Genomic DNA, 17,408 nt, shown 5'->3' with positions numbered 1-17,408 from the left:
ACTGTAAGTTCATTGAACGTTAGGCGGTTCGAAGTTCGCCGGGTCGGCTAGTATCATATGATTGTCACAACAGAGTGAGTGAAGCGGAGGTTGGTAGAGCAGCTGATCAACTGGAGAGCGAAGAAAATTCGAAACTCTTTCCTGATGGGCTCTTAACTCTCAGGTGAGAGCAGTCGGCCGTGAAAATGGCTCATAAAAGCACTGACGAGATCATCGGGTTCCAATGTAACCCACTCAGCGTGCGTCGGTGGTAGAATATATATTGGAATGAGTTTTAGGCTGCAGCGGCGCATATTGCGGCAGCGATGGAAATACGAAGCCTTCTGTTCAGTAATTAAGGTCACGGACATAATTACAAAGTGAAACGATCTGCACCACCGAAAATGAGAGTTTTTAATTAATATTCGTGATTGAGATGCTACACTAAGTTAAAATTGAGGGTTCGAAGCGATTCACCTGATATTCTAGTAAAATGAATTTAAGTTTAAATATTGCTTTAGGAAGGTCTTGATATGCAAGTTTACTGAACGATTCCAAAGGAAAAATGCAGTTATTTCATTGAATGTTAGTGTAGTAACATTGAAACAATAATGTGTGTCTACTGCGTAAAATATTTTGTTCGTGCATTTCAAAATGCTCAGGTTCTGCATAATAATATTTCATGCATTGCATTTAATGATAATGTGATATTCGATTTGTGATATAGCTATCCTTTTCTCTGAGTTGGAAAGCTCATAGAGGCGGTTGGTGATCAAAATTAAACTCCTCTTTGAATAAATTGAACTCCATTTAGTGTTTTTTTGTAGTTTAAGGAGTATCAAATTATATTTTCTTTTTGCCACTAAACAAAGAAATTCTCTACCCTGTGATGAAAATCTAAAAATGCTTGCTAATAGGCATAAATATTTTTAAATAGTGACTTTCACTTTTAAGAAATCTTTAAATGAGCATTTATTGGAAAGGACTTATTGTAAAAAGTTATAGGCATTTCACAATCCATCTTACTTTATAGTCAATTCGGATTCTTGGCATATAATCAAACGCTTCGAGTAATAAAATAATTTCCTTCCCTCATCTCCATTTTAGAGTTATTGTTCCAATGATTGTTTTTCATTATGTTGTAGATTATTCTCACCGATTAACCATAATTGTAACTCACTTGCAACCAGAGAATTCATTGGGTAGATTTAGGATAATTTCCGTTAACAGATTTAAATATTTTCAAATGCCAAAATAATATTTCTTCTCCATTACCACTTATTCGGTTCACTGGTCACATACTTTTTCATGACATTTGGCTGCTTGACATGAATTATTGAACATAAATTATTACTGGAAGAAGGAAATGGTATCATTTCTGCCCATTAGTTATCAGAAAATGTTTCGGTAAATAAAATAAGGAAAAACTATAATTATTATAACCCACCAAATATCGTTAAGAAAAAGGTCTATTTACTCATGCATTAATAAAAACATATAAAAAAAAGTTCATCAAAGCCCCATAAAGTTTACCTACCCTGTAATAATTAACGGTTATTAATATATTTACTTTATGTCATTAACGATAGACGTACAACCGATGGATTATTGGTTTTCATGGGTAGATTAAACTTAGATTGTTAAATAAATCGTCCAATCTAAGTATCATAGTGAATCGCTAAGTAATTCTTTATTCTATATCGCTACATTTGATATGGGCACAACATAAAACTGCAACGCTACAAACAGTGAACTCAAGATCGTAGCTAGGAACGTATTTCAAACATAATTACATCGCAGTTACCGTGAAACTAAAAAAAGGAAGGTAATCATAGGTTTAATTATACGTATATTCACGGATAGATAGGGGATAATAATTTCTAGGGATATGGGTGCCACAATCGTTTTAATTGCAGAGAAGAAATTCCCTTCTGGAGTCAAAACTCAGGCCGACCATTGCATAAAGCCATTATAGGAGACTCGGGACAAGACCAGAACACATAAAATTCCCAATTAAAAAGTTGGAACTTTATAACGGGATGTGCTTGGGGGGGAATACAGTGAACGAAAAAGAGACAACGAAATTTTTAAGCATCTTGAGCTACGATAAAAATTAGGCCCTTCCTCTTCACCACGTTCGCTTGTACCATCTCTTTCGAGTTTCGACACCATGACCATAATTACAGCATTTCGCCAGCTGCGTGGAGTAATAACTCACGAGTTTTCCCTTTTTTTACAACTCAAGTATGTATATATCTTCACACGCCTTCCAGGAATGCGAACGGCGACGAGTGAGGCAAATGCACTCCGAGAAGGTATTCGGAAGGCAGGACTTTACAATTTTCTTTTCCCATTCCAATCCAGCTTCCTCCCGCATAGTTGCAGCGTCCGAGATTATGACAATAATGGGGAGCCCATATGCGCCACCCGCTTGTTTCGCGAGGGAGGAGGGCCGGGCGCAGGCCATGTCCATCAAAGGGCGCTTCCTTATTCGGTGGGATTCCGCCGGTCGTGCGATGTGAAGCACTCCCGCCTCTAGCTAGACTCCTTTATTTTTTCCTGAGCACCGTGCGAACCAGGCTCGGCTATTATACCTAAACATTCCGCACAATAGTTCGTTTACATCTGGCGTCTCACTCCCGTTTGAGGGGTGTTGGAGGGGAGGTAGATCCGGAGACGTTGAGAAATAAAACGGACTAATTTGGGGGTGTTGCGAAATAAGAGCGATGCGTCTTCCCCTCCTTTCATTCATCACACTTCCGCCACTACATCTCTAACTGCGCAGGAAGTGCATGCCAGACCACGGGACGAGGTCTATTTCCATTCTAGATCCTCCCTTTCTTCGGAAACTCTCGAGCAAGGACTTGTGAAGTGGGAGGGTACCAAATTTATACTATAACATTAATCTGACTGAATTTTTTCATCAATCTTGTGAGGAGAAACACCTCCCACTCGATCGGTCTTTTTTGGGGACGGATTACTCGCTTAAAAATAACGTCATCATCCTGAAATTCCGTGTGTTTATAGAAAGATCTATCTCAGCATTTGCGTTTTCAATTTTCAAATTTGAAAATTTTCCCTCAGAGTATTCTCTAAAGGCCTGGTTACACGATACATTAACACGTTCGGGTTAATATCTAAATGTATGAACGCGGTAATGAGCGCCAAAATGCATCGTGTAACCACCCAACTTGTGCGAATGTATGCGCAGAAAATATAACGTGTTCTTATTTGGTTCACGTATTCGTACACGTTCCGTTCCACCAAAATCATTCACGCAAACGTAGGTACATTAACTTGTACGTGTTTATGTACCGTGTAACCATGCCTTAACGCATTTTTTTGCATTTGGGAACTCACAAATGTTGATAAGGTCCCAATGAATGTATTCTGGAGATTTCAAGATTATGTCAAATGTTTTGAATGAGAAATACGTCAAAAAAAGGCTACATAAAACCGGTCGAGATGGAGACATGCGCCTTCTTAAGCGCGGATTCTATCATTATCTCCATCAATGCTCAGAAATCTTAACATTCAAATTGACTGCCATAGGAAAAAAAATTCTCTGTGGGAGAGTTCTTGACATTAATTCGTAATTATTCCTATAGTTAACATTACACACTACGAATGCTCATGTCGTCGTCGGGACAAATAATTTTAAATACTAAACTCCATCGGGTGGCCAACTCCTAAGAATCAACTACTCGCAGTGAATCATTCCGATCAGTTTCAAACGCATCCCCTCGAGCCGAAATTCGAACCGCTCACCTTTGGGTTTTCGTGAATCAATTTACCTGGATAGCGTAGTGGTTTGTGCAGTGGCCCGGAAAGTTAAAGGTCAGTGATTCGATCCGCATCCCAGGAGAATAATTTCCTGTGGCATCACAAAAAAATTCATCACCGTTCACAGAGTGAAATTGAAATGTGTAGCAAATAATAATACTGATAATAATATTTGTTGAGAAAGCCCTTCAACAACTCATTTCTCCACACTTGGAATGTCTTTTTCTTTTAGATCCTCCATTACCTGTTCCATGGGTTTTATCCTTAGCTGTACGTTATCGTTCTTTCCACCCACTTGATCCTCGATTATTAACTCCTTCAGAGTTTCATACTTGATCATACGACTTATTTTTTTCCAAATATTTTTACTCAGACTTATTACTCGCCTGGTTTCAATTGATGTTCATCATTAGTCCGTGGCACCACACTGTAACATAACATAAACAAGCCACCATGTTGTTTGTATGTAATTTCAAACTAACAATGGTAGTGAGGGACGGGGAGATTGTTGTGAAGGGAAAAAGGGCAGTCGTGTATGGTAAGCATGGGCGGTACTTGAAAAAGTACCGGTATTTTTGTGATGAGTATTAAAAAGCAATAATAGTACTCTACCGGTAGTACCGGCGAAAAAATACCGGTATACCGGTACTTTCATAATTGATAAAATATGCTAATAAGTTGAAATTTAATGCTTGTCTTACCCTAATTGTCCGGTATTTCGGCAAATTGGCGTAACATACAGAAGGAATGCACTGAAAAAAATCATTAACTGGATTTTTTTACGAAAATTTATCTGAAAAATACATGGGAGGCTAGATTCTATAACAGTGAGAAGAGTGAGAGCGATAAAGTTTTTAAAGGCATTGATTTTGGTGCATATCATTAAATTTTGGTGCTTTCCTGGCGTATATGAAGTGTGAAGTTCTCTCGGGAACTTTATCAGATGAATTATTTCTTAAAGCCACACGTTTTTTCGCACTCGAGAGTCGAGACCAACATTAGAACGTCATCTGCCGAGAACTTATAATGAAAAGGCTTCTAATTATTCACAGAGCTTACGTTGTCAATCTGAGATTACCTAGAAAAAGCTCCCCTAATATTAAGACATTTAATTTTATGATTTTACCCAGCAAGAATCGGTGCTAGTTATGCCTAAAATACTGCGATTGAATAAAATTTGACGTGTAGGTCGCTGTTTCATTTATTTCAGAGAAAGAAATACATACGTGGAGTTCGATAACTTTGAATTTTCTTGCCTTATTTGAGTAAATAAATATCTTCTACATCAATAATGATAGCACTCGTATCGAACTCACAGTTTTGTAAAAGTACCGTAAAATGATGAGAAAACAAGAAAGGTACAAAGGAAGGAGGACACATCTTAATAATTAAGAAGCAAAATTAATTTGTTCTTTTGGTGGTGCAATTGATTGGTTGTATGTAAAAAAAACGAGAAACGGATGAACATTGTTAATACATTAAAAAAAGTTGATGACTATTGTAAACAAGCTTAAACTTAATAGAAATGCCTATATATCATGATAACATCGCTATTTTTCAGTCTCTTCCTACGTTGATCAACTGTATTAGTGCTTATACCATCAGTTTAAATTAAAATAAACAGATGGTACTATTTTTAGTGTGCTTAAATACAAGTTGTGCACTTATTGCATACGTCTGCATCTACATTTTCTTGTCTCTTGTTATGACTTCTTGAGAAATATCCTTGGCGTTAATTAAATAAACACTTCTTGCTGAAAGCCATTTGTAAATTGATGTTTATTTCTTAGAAATGGCCTACCTCGCTTGATATATTATCAAGAACCCTACATGTAGGGTTCTTGTATATCAACTTGTTTAAGTAGCTGGGTAGGTAGTTGATTGATAACACATAAGATGGCAGCGCCGTCGAAATACCGGTATTTCTAGTACCGGTACTCAGGTAGTACCGATAAAAAAATACTGGCCGGTACTACCGAAGTAGAAAAAAAATAGTACTCGGTACTACCGAATACCGGTATTTTTTGCCCATGCCTAGTGTATGGAGAGAAGGAGGAGGCAGACGTGTTAAAAAGAAAGATCGGAAGAAAGACTAAAGTAGCGGTGTATTGAGAGAGCAGAGGAAGAGATACGGCAGAATTCAAGATCGGCAGGGAGAAGAAGAGAACGCAGAGAAGTGGAGGCGCCCACGAGAGGAGAAGAGAACGGGAGGAAAGGAATACGGCAGAACTCAAGATCCACAATGGTGCAGTACATGGCGGTGGTTCAGTGAGTGGTAGTACAAAATATAAATGGGATTGTGATAATCATGGTGGCTTTTTGATGTTGTTTTTTTGCTCCAAAGTTTTAAAATATAGAGCTGGTTTTTGAATTGTACTAAAATTATTTGTTTGGTTAGTACTTGGATATTCTTAAAACGTTACAACACTTTGAATGTTTCCACCCTTGATTCCCCTGCTGCTGGCATTACACATTCTTCACTACTATAAAGAATCATGGTCCGATAAATTTTCTCGTTCCCTCCATATAAAATAGAAGTTTTCTTACATCTATTTTATATTATCCAATTCTAAGCAGATCCATCTTTTTTTAGAATGCCCACCCCACTTGTGCGAGTTTTCTTGTTTCTTTCATCGCTAATTACTGGTCTTACCGGATGACAGAATTCTTCCGCCTCTTCAAGTCGTTCTCCTGGTTTAATGTCAGCCATGGCCGCTTCCCTTCCTCTGCATACTAATATTACAGATTTTTTATTTCCTCACCAACACAAATAGCCATAATAAAACCAGTGTGGCTATCTGACTAGATTCACTGCACTTTCATTTTTATCTATCATCTCTGGACCATTCAACGTGTATTCAAGGTCCTTGGGACGTCGAATGAGAAATTTTCCTTTCCAACTATCCGCTGAAACAATGTGGGATAAAAATATTTTATTGCGTCTTAAATACGTGAAAGTTGATGGAGAGATTTGAAACGGAATGTAAATTATATTTCCACTATGAAAAGAGAAATATAATCCAATGCATGAAAAATCTCAAGATGATTACATAAGGGCAAAAAATAAAAAATTCTAAGAAAAGAAAAATCCTGTCTCGAGTAGTATCATTCCATAATCATTCTCGCTTCCGTTAGTCAGTGCATTGGAAAGAACTCACGCAGTCCTAAATACATAATGGCTGCGCTTGAATATGGCTTTAGGAGCTTATTGTGTGGAGCAGGAATCATTTCACAACTCCCGTCAATGAGCTTTACACCTACTTCCAACCCTTTCACCTTCTTCTCTACAAGCGGATGAGCCAGCGGAAAGAAGCGAATGTGTCAATATGAACTAAGGCCCCGAATAAGACTCGGAATGATGGGCCATCGACCGACCGAGTGATTTTTTTTACAGAAAGCATGGGCGCTGTATTGCTCCCTACTCAGAGCTTCCCTTTTTTCGACGCGTGACCCCTGAGTCATTAAACAGGTTCCTAAGGCCTCGCGTTTCTTCAGTCCCTCTATTCATTCCTTCGACGACGATCCCCGAACGGAGTCCAATCAATTCCCACGTTATCGGCACATCATGATGGTTGTCACGCCAACCAGCGCCCCCACGACATCTGCTGTGTATGTACGCAGCCTCCACACATGCGCTTGGGAAAGGGGAAGGAAGAGAGGGGGTGGTGGAGAGAGAATGAGAGGGGAGTACGGAAATGGAAACTCTATCGTCATTTTTACTTTCTCCTTCCGTCGCACCTTCATGAAAATTTCTAAACATTCCTCACCCATCTATTTAATCAAATTACTGACTTAGGCGCAGGTGAAATTTCCCTTCCGAAAATTTGGAAAACATAAAGTGATGGAATCTGACTGGCAGCTGATGGCATGATTGGTAAAGTATGCATTTTAATAGTTTAGGAGGAGCAGAAACCCCGCAAACATGGAAACATGAGGTGCAGCTGTCGAATAATGAAAAACCAAGGGCTACATTCCTCTTACTTGTTTGGTACAGCGCTTGGCAATTAATGTACCTATGACTCAAATGTAAAAGCGTTACGCCGATTTTGTTCTCAAAGAACTCCATAAATTTTGGAAAAGAAGTATTAACTTTGTAAGGTTCACTAATATAAAAAGTACAACTCGGGTTTCACAACATAGTTTCCTGAAGATGTGTTATGAAACCCTGGTCGTGCTTTTTAAAATGTACCAGCGAACCTTACAAAGTTTATTCTTTTATTGTCCAAAATGGAAAGGTTTCACACAGGCAAGCCTGAAGTTATCAGTTCCCTGTAAACATTTTAAATGCAGGTACTACAAGATACGTATAACTTTCATGTTTGCTCTCAGCACGTCAGCATGTCAGCACACTACTCTCGCAGCTAAATGTATTTTTGATCTGTAGGTCCAACTTAGTCACCGATTTGCGTGTTTTCAATAAATTATTAACGGTCACAAAATGCGTCCAAAAACAGGCTATCATACCAAAAATATTATTAGGGTGCGATCAAACTGACGGCCATCAAAGATTTAAATACCTTTTGGTTCAATAACAACCTATTTTCACGAGGAGAATTTTCTATCGAGAAAGACCACTCGATTCCGCTTGTTATTTTAGGCTGTTATTTCGGAGGAGTGCCATCCTAGCAATCGGTTTCTCTTTGAACTCGGATCACAAAAGGATAGACTCCCTAAAAGGAACAATGGTGAGTCGACGGATTTCCCCAATAACACAAGCCTCCGATAGGCCTATTTTTTAGCTTTCTCAAAATTGTATTCCCGAGAAATCATTACTTGAAAGCAAATCCGCGGCCAAAGTCATTACCTGTTACCTAAAGTAGAAAAAAGTGGGTATGCGCGAGGAATATTCCGAATAAAATTGGCTGGTACAGAGGAGAAAACAGAAAATATGAATGCATGCATGCCTAAGCGAGTTGTTGTTGCTTCATAATCCCTGACAGGCAGTGGGATGAAGGAATGGAAAAAAATCATCAACTCACCTCATAGCGGGAGAAGCGCTGTCGGTGATCATGATTCCCGAAGTGCGAGTTCAATTGCTCCGAAGTAGGGATGCTCCATGAGACGCACACGGGTCACACGACTGGGATTTTCATCCAAGAATTCCTGCAGTGGGTGATGAGGAGGAGAGACTCTTCACGGTGATGTTGGGATCCTCATATTCACCTTCAATAAAAACCGAAAGCTTGCGGGAGGGGGACACCCGCTTTCTCTAAGCAATCTCAAACGACAGTGCGTCATTTCATTCGAATTTTCCCACCATCGATCCGAACGTCCCTCCAGTCCAGCATGCCGAATCAAGCAAATGAATAGTAACAGCAAGGATTTTGCAACATTTTTATTCATCGAAAACGATCGGATGAGGGGAGATACACTCATGAAAGGAGATAGAGTCACAAAACATTCAAAACCGATGGAAAGCATTGAAAAGGTAGGTCTAACAAGAATGCAAACAAGGGGAACGAAAAAGGAAATTCAAACGTTACGAGTAAGCACAACGGCATGAGAAAGGATGAAGGAGTAATGGAGTCATGACAATGTAAGCGACATTTAGTCTTCAAAAAAGCCGCCGCTTTAATTGCATTGAGCAAATAAAGGAAAGTCACACGTCAAAGAATATCGGCTTTGATCTCAGTTTCACGATGGCGGCAGAAGTAGAAATAGTGAAGCCTATAAAATAATTTTATCTAGCTATAAAATTTGTGAAATAGCTTTGAAATTCAGGAGAATTATGCTCTCTTTAGCCCCTAATTTGACCACGTAAAAATGACCATGAATCATTGTATTTTAAGTTAACTCCATGCCTAATACAAATCAATAGATGATGAATAGCAGCCCATGGGATCACTAAGGTTTGAAAATGCTCCTATTGTTCATGATCAGACCCATTTGTCGAGAATCCATAATCCCTATTTAAACTATGCGCAGGGCTTCCGTTATATCCGCAGGGCTTAAGCTGGCATCTCACTGTCTGTGATCGTAAAGCTGCTCATATCCCAAATAAATCTCTCGTTTTAAATGCACACATATTGATTGACTAGTTTCACGATTGATACCTCGTCAATGCGTGGGAAATTCTTGTTCATTTGCTACATAATTCTAACTAGAAAAAACCGTCAGCTATTACTCAATTGGATAGAGAATAAAACATGTAAAGTCAGATGAAAGTATAAAAATCAAATGGAATACAACAATTTTGCTGAATGGCCCGAATATTAACACTTACTTACCACTGGGGATCTGTATGGGCTCTTGTTATCTACTTTCCCTAGCTACACCAATATCTCTCACAGACTCAGGGGATAGTTCACGCCGTGTCCTGGCCCTGTCTGGGGATAAAACTTTGCCATCAGTAATGGATGACTCAATTAGTTAAGAAGACACTTCTATGGCAGGGTGTCGATGACCTCTCGTTTCCCTGACGATGTTTTTTGGCATTAGACACGATTCGAGGTGCCATTCCCTCTGCGAGCCTTGCGCCGCGTGAGATAAGCGGTGATACCCGGCGCGTGACGTGACGCGAGTTTCGTGTCGACTTTGAGTGTTCCGAGGGCGGCGCCGAGGGAGGGACGGAATGGATTGCGTGACATACGCGCACATCGCGTGATCAGCACGGAATACGCACGGGCGCACCTGTGTCGCGTCCATTGATTAGATCACCGTCTCATGGGCTATAAAGATCACTGGGAACCCATCGTTTCCACTTCCCTACGCTGTCTCTCGCCAGAATTGCGGCAATTATCGTCTCACTCTGCAGTTGAAGTTACTCGAGGTGCAAAGACTAAACAAAAGTCTCAAGATGGGAACTTATATGAAGGATGATAGTTCCCACTTCATTTTCTGTTTGACTATTGTATAGGTGCACATTTGCATTGATTGCGATACTGTGTTAATTTTTTTTGAAATATCAACGTTTTTCTACCTTAAAACTGTTTCTATACTCTCATGCACCCGCATGCTCTGGTCAGAGGAATGGACAATTTATCAAGAACTGGATTATTTTCGTGACAGCCAATTTTCTTACTTGAATACTGCTTTATTTAATAAACTTACATTAACGGCACATGTGCGACCAGAGTTTTTTACTTTTTTATGTAATATAATTGTTGGTTTTTTCCCGGCGAACAATTGCAGTGAAGTTTTCTCGGGTTTCGCACAGGGTCAGGTCCTCCATTTCTTCTTCCAACGTTTCGATGAACAACTAGCCCATCGTCATCAGGGATTCAGGAATCCAAATCCCTTATGACGATGGGCGAGTTGTCCATCGAAACGTTGGAAGGAGAAATGGAGGACCTGACCCGGTGCGAAACCCGAGAAAACTTCACTGCACTTTTTTATGTGTTGCTCTTGCTGTTGCCACCAATGTGTGTTCACCACCATGTCCACCACCACTACCACCATGCTTTCCATAATATAGTGCCTCTTATTGCGGTTGTCTAAGTGCTTCTGCGATGTCGTAATTTTTATATTAGTTGAATTAACGGGGTTAACGTCGATGATTATCTGTAATAGGCAATTCTATATCTCACATATCAAACGAATTCATTGATTTCTATATATCATAATGAAAAGCTTACAGAGTGTTCACATTAGTCGAGAAAAGAAAACTCATTCAGATCGAAATTGAAAATGATGTCTACCGTCTGAGGGTAGTTAACATATTAAGAGAATAATCCGGGAAAATGGACTCAAAAATTTCTTTGTGTTGAGAACAGCCAGTAAGTATTGCATGGCTAAGTAGGAGGGGCTGTTTAAGTGCGAGTCACGGATGAGCATCGGAGTAGAGGAAGAAAACACTTGTGCCTCTTTACCCAAGTGAGCCCTCGGGCTCTCTTTGCATTCAGCATGGAATTTCCTTCTTCGGATCTCCACTTTGACACCAGAATTTCGAAATGGGGATGAACCTTTTCTAAGGTGGGTGAGCATACCATACTTGGTGTATTTATCTTCAGCACGCGTTAAGGCACAAACAAAGTGAAACGCGATGAAAGCTAATTCTTTTGTGAGGAATGATTTCGTCAAAAGAGATACAAATGCGCAGGATGGAATGATGCTGCTTACTAGTATCACGATCATGGTTGAACAACGCACGTTACCTAACTTAAATCCCCCTGAAAACCTCGGGATATATTTTCACTTCAACTAGTCCCAATTTTCATTCCAGTAGTGTATGCTTAGAATAACGATACCACGTTGAGAAAATGCACGAATCTATTCAAATTGTCTCATCAAAAAAGCCTAAATTGTATTTTTACCAACAAAAACAACCACGAAATCTTTTGCGGTGCTCCTTCAGAACTGCTGAGAAAAGATCGGCAAGGATCAATCGAATACGAGGGATTTTCATCTCAGTCTTATTGCATAGTGCATAATACTAATGAATTTATAATTTAACAAATATTTTCCTACGATATTGGACAAAAAAACTGGAGCATCAATGAATTTATCAGAAAAAGATAGGATAAAGCCCGTAGCTTTGGAGGCATTTACGTGCAGGAACAAGGGATGACAAGAAAACTGGAAACCAAATACTTAATAAAAAACAGCAATATAACATATCTCCACTCGCCACCGGAATGAGTTTCCGGCACCTCTAGCCCACTCGACTTCTATCCGATCGGAAAGCCGGCCTTGAGTCGATAGGAAGCCAGTCTGAAACGCACGGATTGCCTGGCCGATAATAAGTGACGTAGAATCCGCGTCAAGTCTCCCGATCCGCTCGGAAAGGGAGACTCTGAAACACCCTGCTGGTGTATGGATTTAACGGAAGGTTGATTGTTAACAGCGTTTCGGATATATGTACAATCGGGTGGTGGTGGAAGCTGATATTAGCTTGTCATTTCCTTATAAAATTACCTTTTAGCCTTATTTCTTTAGAGTAATAATTTTATACATAAATAAATTTTATAACTAGCACTTGTTTTGGTTGAATCCATATAAAAAAATATTGAAATTCACGAATTAGGTAAGCTAAATTTGAGTCGCAGTTAAACAACGGCGAGTTAAACAACACAAAATATAGCGGCAAAATTATAGCGAGGTTTAGCTTTTCTGAGTCTATTTTCGTTATTTAGTTTAGTTACCTTATCCACACTCGAATGCATCTCTCGAGTCACCTCGAGTGCATTTGCCCACAGTAATGTGAGCAACGCGTACCCTCTGTGTGCTGTCGAAGTCGAAGGGATCTTGTGGGTACGACAAGCCGTGGGAGTAGGGGGAGGCCGGCCGGGGGAGGCCGGGCCCACGGGAACTGTTGAGAGAAATCAAGTAACACCCTCATCGACCGGCCGAGTTTCTCACCAATTTCGCGGGCAAACAAACGCCGACAGGTTCTAAAAATAGCATTTATTTCCCTGGTCCCAGAGACTTCTCAAATTTTCCGAATTTCCATTATTTTCTAAAAAAAAAATATGATGGCCAGCGAAAGTCATTGGTATACGTTTCAAACCCGAGTGTATTTATGAAGAGGCATTGAAACTGTTAATATTCTGGCCAAAATAACGACCCTGAAGCTCATACATAGTACAGCTATCAGAGGGAAATCCATCTGTTCTGAGGGTGGGAATACCCACTAAAAGGGACAAAAATCACGCAGAGCGAATACGCAGGCCGTTAACACATCTGGGACCGGTCATTAGTCTTTTACAAAATTTCCATGCAACCGCCAATTATTCCTAGAGGCTATTTTACAGTCAGATTCTGTGGCTCGTGTTTCTGAACCCTGTTATAATACCTATCCAGTGCTCTTGGGGATATCTATGAAAGGGGATTCTAAGGGTACTTTGCATCAGTAAAGCAAAATTATACTATTGATTCTCTACTTATTTTGTAGAATAATGCCTCAAAGATAAAAAAATGTTTACCAACATAACGGAACTACTAAATAAAATGGAGTACATACAGAAAACCAATACGTTAATAACTGAACTATACCTGAATAGTAGAAATCAAAACAAGAAAATTTTTAAGTCGTTTATTAAAAAGATTAGAATTTTAGAAGCCCCGGCCAGCCCTCGCTTCGAGGGTAAAAAGAAGTTCAAATGATTCAACTATTGCTTAGGCATATTTGCGTACTTAAATATACATAAATAATACATGGTATGCATTTCATTTTAAAAATTAGTCGCATAAAAGTTTTTGGCAGGATTTTCATGACCCGCCCTGGAAATCAAGGGCAATAGTCATAAGCTTTGCGGTAGATACATGCATTCCCAATTAAAGAAAAATAAGTTAATGCACCCGAGGACCAACATGTGACTGGCTAAATGATTTTATTTATAAATATTAATTTTACCCAGAATCTTCGCGGGGATTTCATGTACCTTATTTTCGAGGTAAAAACGGATCTTACAGCTGGTTTGTGATAAATCGTATCCATCCATATCGTGGGGCATCGAACACTGGAATATTCATTATCTCGACACTTAAAATGGGAACTGCTGATTATCCGTCGTATTCAAAGAGATTAGGAATCAGCAAATATTAGCAAAACCATGGGTTGGATACAACCGTTTAGGTATCTGGAGGTGGACTAGGTTCTTGGTATAAAATTTATTTTCCTTTGTAGTTAAAGAGCGATTCAAAGAGCGAGCGAAGAGCGAAGAGCTATTCAGCGAGTGAGGTCATTGTATACATAAATGATACATATAATAGACACAAAAATCGAGATCAAAAATATGACGATTTACGTAATTTCGATACTTATAAAAACACTTGTACATGGCCTACTGAAATTACTGCAGCCAATGACGGCAATGATAGCTTGTGATTACCTTTTTAAATTCAAGTGATGCAAGCCATACATAGATGTGAAATGTTCACCAATTGAAATTTATCTTTTATTGCAATTGGTCTTATATTTTCTACAGAATTGTTTCCCCAATTAATAGAATAACGTAGTCGTACATCCTATAAAAGTATATCTCAAATTATTTGGATTGAGGAGTAAAGGGAGATACCTTTCGGCAGAATTTATCGAAATTATTCAAAAATTTTATAAATCGTTCTAAATTCCATCAAAATAAAATATTAAATGCTTTATCTCAATAACAGAAATTTAAATGCATTTATTGAACTATTTTAGTAGCCACAGTGGGAATGAAATTTAATAAACCTTTACCTGCCAATGTGGAGAAACCCCGAGAATTCTTTTTTTTAATAGGTGTATTTACCTACGCAATTTCTCAGCAGACTAGAGTTGTCAGCCTCAAACCTAAGCAAACATAATTCACCTACCTCCTACTTTTAGGAGAAGATTACTCACGGAAACCCTCAAGAATAATTGCGTAAGCCCTTTTTCGATCCACCCAACTCATTACGTTCCGTCCCACTCGTTTACGGCTTCAGAGTTGTTATACTTTCATGCATTCAAGTCGCTGTTTATGTCATAGTAAACGCATGTATTTTGCGTCGATGTTACACGTCATTAAAGATCAAAAATTGTTAATGATCAAAGCCGTCAAATCACACAGCTAGTTATACAACTAAAGAGAATTTGATTCCAACGCTGTGAGAAATAGTGTAATGGCTACTGCTCGTGGCATTAATTTTTCTCGAGTGTATAAAAAGGTAGATACTTAGTATCAGAAATTCATTTTTTCGCTAGATAACAGAGAGAAGTGCATGGGATGAGCTGAGATATAGCAGGAATTGAGGCAAGTGATAGGCTGAGCCGAATGCAAAGCCTCGACGAATTACTCAAAGCATAATGAATTATTTCATCATAAAATTTTAATTAAGAAATATTTCAGTATCATTTTACTAAAGGTTGCTTGCCTTAGACGTTGAAATGCAGCTCCAATAGTGAAATTTGACAGGAAAAAATCACTTGTTACCCACAACCTAATTAAATTTAACTCATCGGGATGCCCCTCCTTTTGAAATTCCTTTACTCATGGAACTGACTGTCGTGCACATCCATTAAATCCTTTCATATTTCCTTAGATAGCGTGGTGCAACAAAAGAACTTAATCTGTAATATATATATTTATAATACTGACAATAGCAAAAAAATCAGGATGTATTTGTGTGAGTGTAACACGAAATTTTGTTTTAATTGATTTTCTGGTGCCTCATTTTTTCTCCTCAAGGATTATGTAAGAAAAAATTGAGTCATCTTTCCTCTAAGAAATTGAAACTTGTAACTAAGGTAGGGAGGAAAGGTACCTGAAGGAATGACAAAAAAATATCCATGACGAAAGCCAGTGAAACGAGGAAAACATAATTAAGACCTAAGCAATAGAATCAGAAAAATTGAAACTTATGACTGCAGTCTTAAATTCAACGTCAGATGGGAGATTGGTTTCTACATAAAAAATAACAGCTAAGCATTCGAAACAATCAAGAAGTTAAAATAAAAATACGTCATTAGGAAGCTCCACAAGCTCATTCCGAGAGATCTCTGTTTCTTCATTTTATTTCTTCTCGGGGGAGAAATGAGGACGTTTCGAAATAATTTGGATACTATCTAATTAGCCTCGAACAATTTCTTAAAGGTTACTTTAGATAGTTGGAAAAACGAATCAATGTTTTTCAAATTATTTGACGAGAAAGCATCTTGAGAGCGCCGACAGAAAGTGAACGACACGACCGACCGATCCAATTCTGACTACTGTCATTGACGAGAAGTGGGTACGGTTGTATCTGTCTCGCTGCATTCGCTTTCACGCGCAATACAAAAACCTTTGAGAAGCCGCTGCCAATATATTACGATGACGAGAACATGAGGATCACCTTTTTCCACGATCTCGTGCACGGAAGGCGAAAATAAAAGTGGATTAACGAACGTTCGACTGAAGATCACGCTCGATACGCGGAATACATGGGCTCCCACTTCGAAACGATCACCTCGACGTCTGCGGGACGAGCATTCCCAAGTTTACCTCCGCGTGAAAGCGACGCGTCTCTTACGTGAGAGAAGGAGAAAAAAAGGCGACTCGATGCATTACGACCTCAGCCGGTGAGACACTGACACTTCCGAACGACAAAAAAAAATACTCGCGGCTCCTTATCTGTTGAAAGGAGTGACCTACTGCGTCAAGTCTTTGGGTTGGTTCATGCTCTTCGAGACGTATCTCTCCAGTCGAGCAAGTAGAAGAACGAGCATGAGGCGGTTTCATTTCACGGAGCAGAATGCGTCTGATGGTACGGCACATGGAAAATACACATTAAAAAAAAAGCGAATGAAGGAGGAAGAAAAGATGATCCCACTTTCTATTTCCCGGATGGATTTCCAGCGGACTGCGATGTAGTGGGAGGAGGGGAAGGCATGGAGGGGAGGGGAAGTTCGTAACGGTTCCCTTCCCCTCCGACTATTCCCCCCTCCCACATTTTCTTTTATCCCCCTATGCTACACACTCCTACGTTGTTTCCCCCGAGGGGTCAAATTGTTGGGGCATTGTTAAGGAGTTATCGCGCCGTTAATGGAAGCAACAAGCCGTTTATGCGGGAGAGAATCTGAAGTAGCGAGGCAGACACACACCATTCCTTGGTTCCGCCCTGTTTTCCTACCCAAGCTACCTCTCTCATCGAGAACCATACCAAGGACTCAGCGTCGTTGAGCGCTTGTTGAGTAGCAGCGGTTTTAACTCGCGGGATCCTCATACATAAAACTCTAGATATAATAATAATAGAGTCGTCTTATGCAGACA

At 39.4% G+C, this 17,408-nt stretch overlaps 1 long non-coding RNA gene across 1 annotated transcript; it reads right to left on the bottom strand.

Annotated features, from left to right (window-relative positions):
- Positions 1-1,060: 1,060 nt before the first annotated feature.
- LOC124159240 lies at positions 1,061-4,201 on the bottom strand. The gene is made up of 3 exons (XR_006864933.1): positions 4,007-4,201; positions 3,774-3,853; positions 1,061-1,332 (listed from the first exon to the last, which is right to left on the bottom strand). It is a non-coding gene; the product is annotated as an uncharacterized LOC124159240 (long non-coding RNA).
- Between the last annotated feature and the right edge of the window lie 13,207 nt (positions 4,202-17,408).

This window comes from Ischnura elegans, chromosome 1 (assembly GCF_921293095.1).
Source record: "Ischnura elegans chromosome 1, ioIscEleg1.1, whole genome shotgun sequence".
Lineage (NCBI taxonomy): Eukaryota > Metazoa > Arthropoda > Insecta > Odonata > Coenagrionidae > Ischnura > Ischnura elegans.
This window is presented reverse-complemented; position numbering and strand designations above follow the sequence as displayed.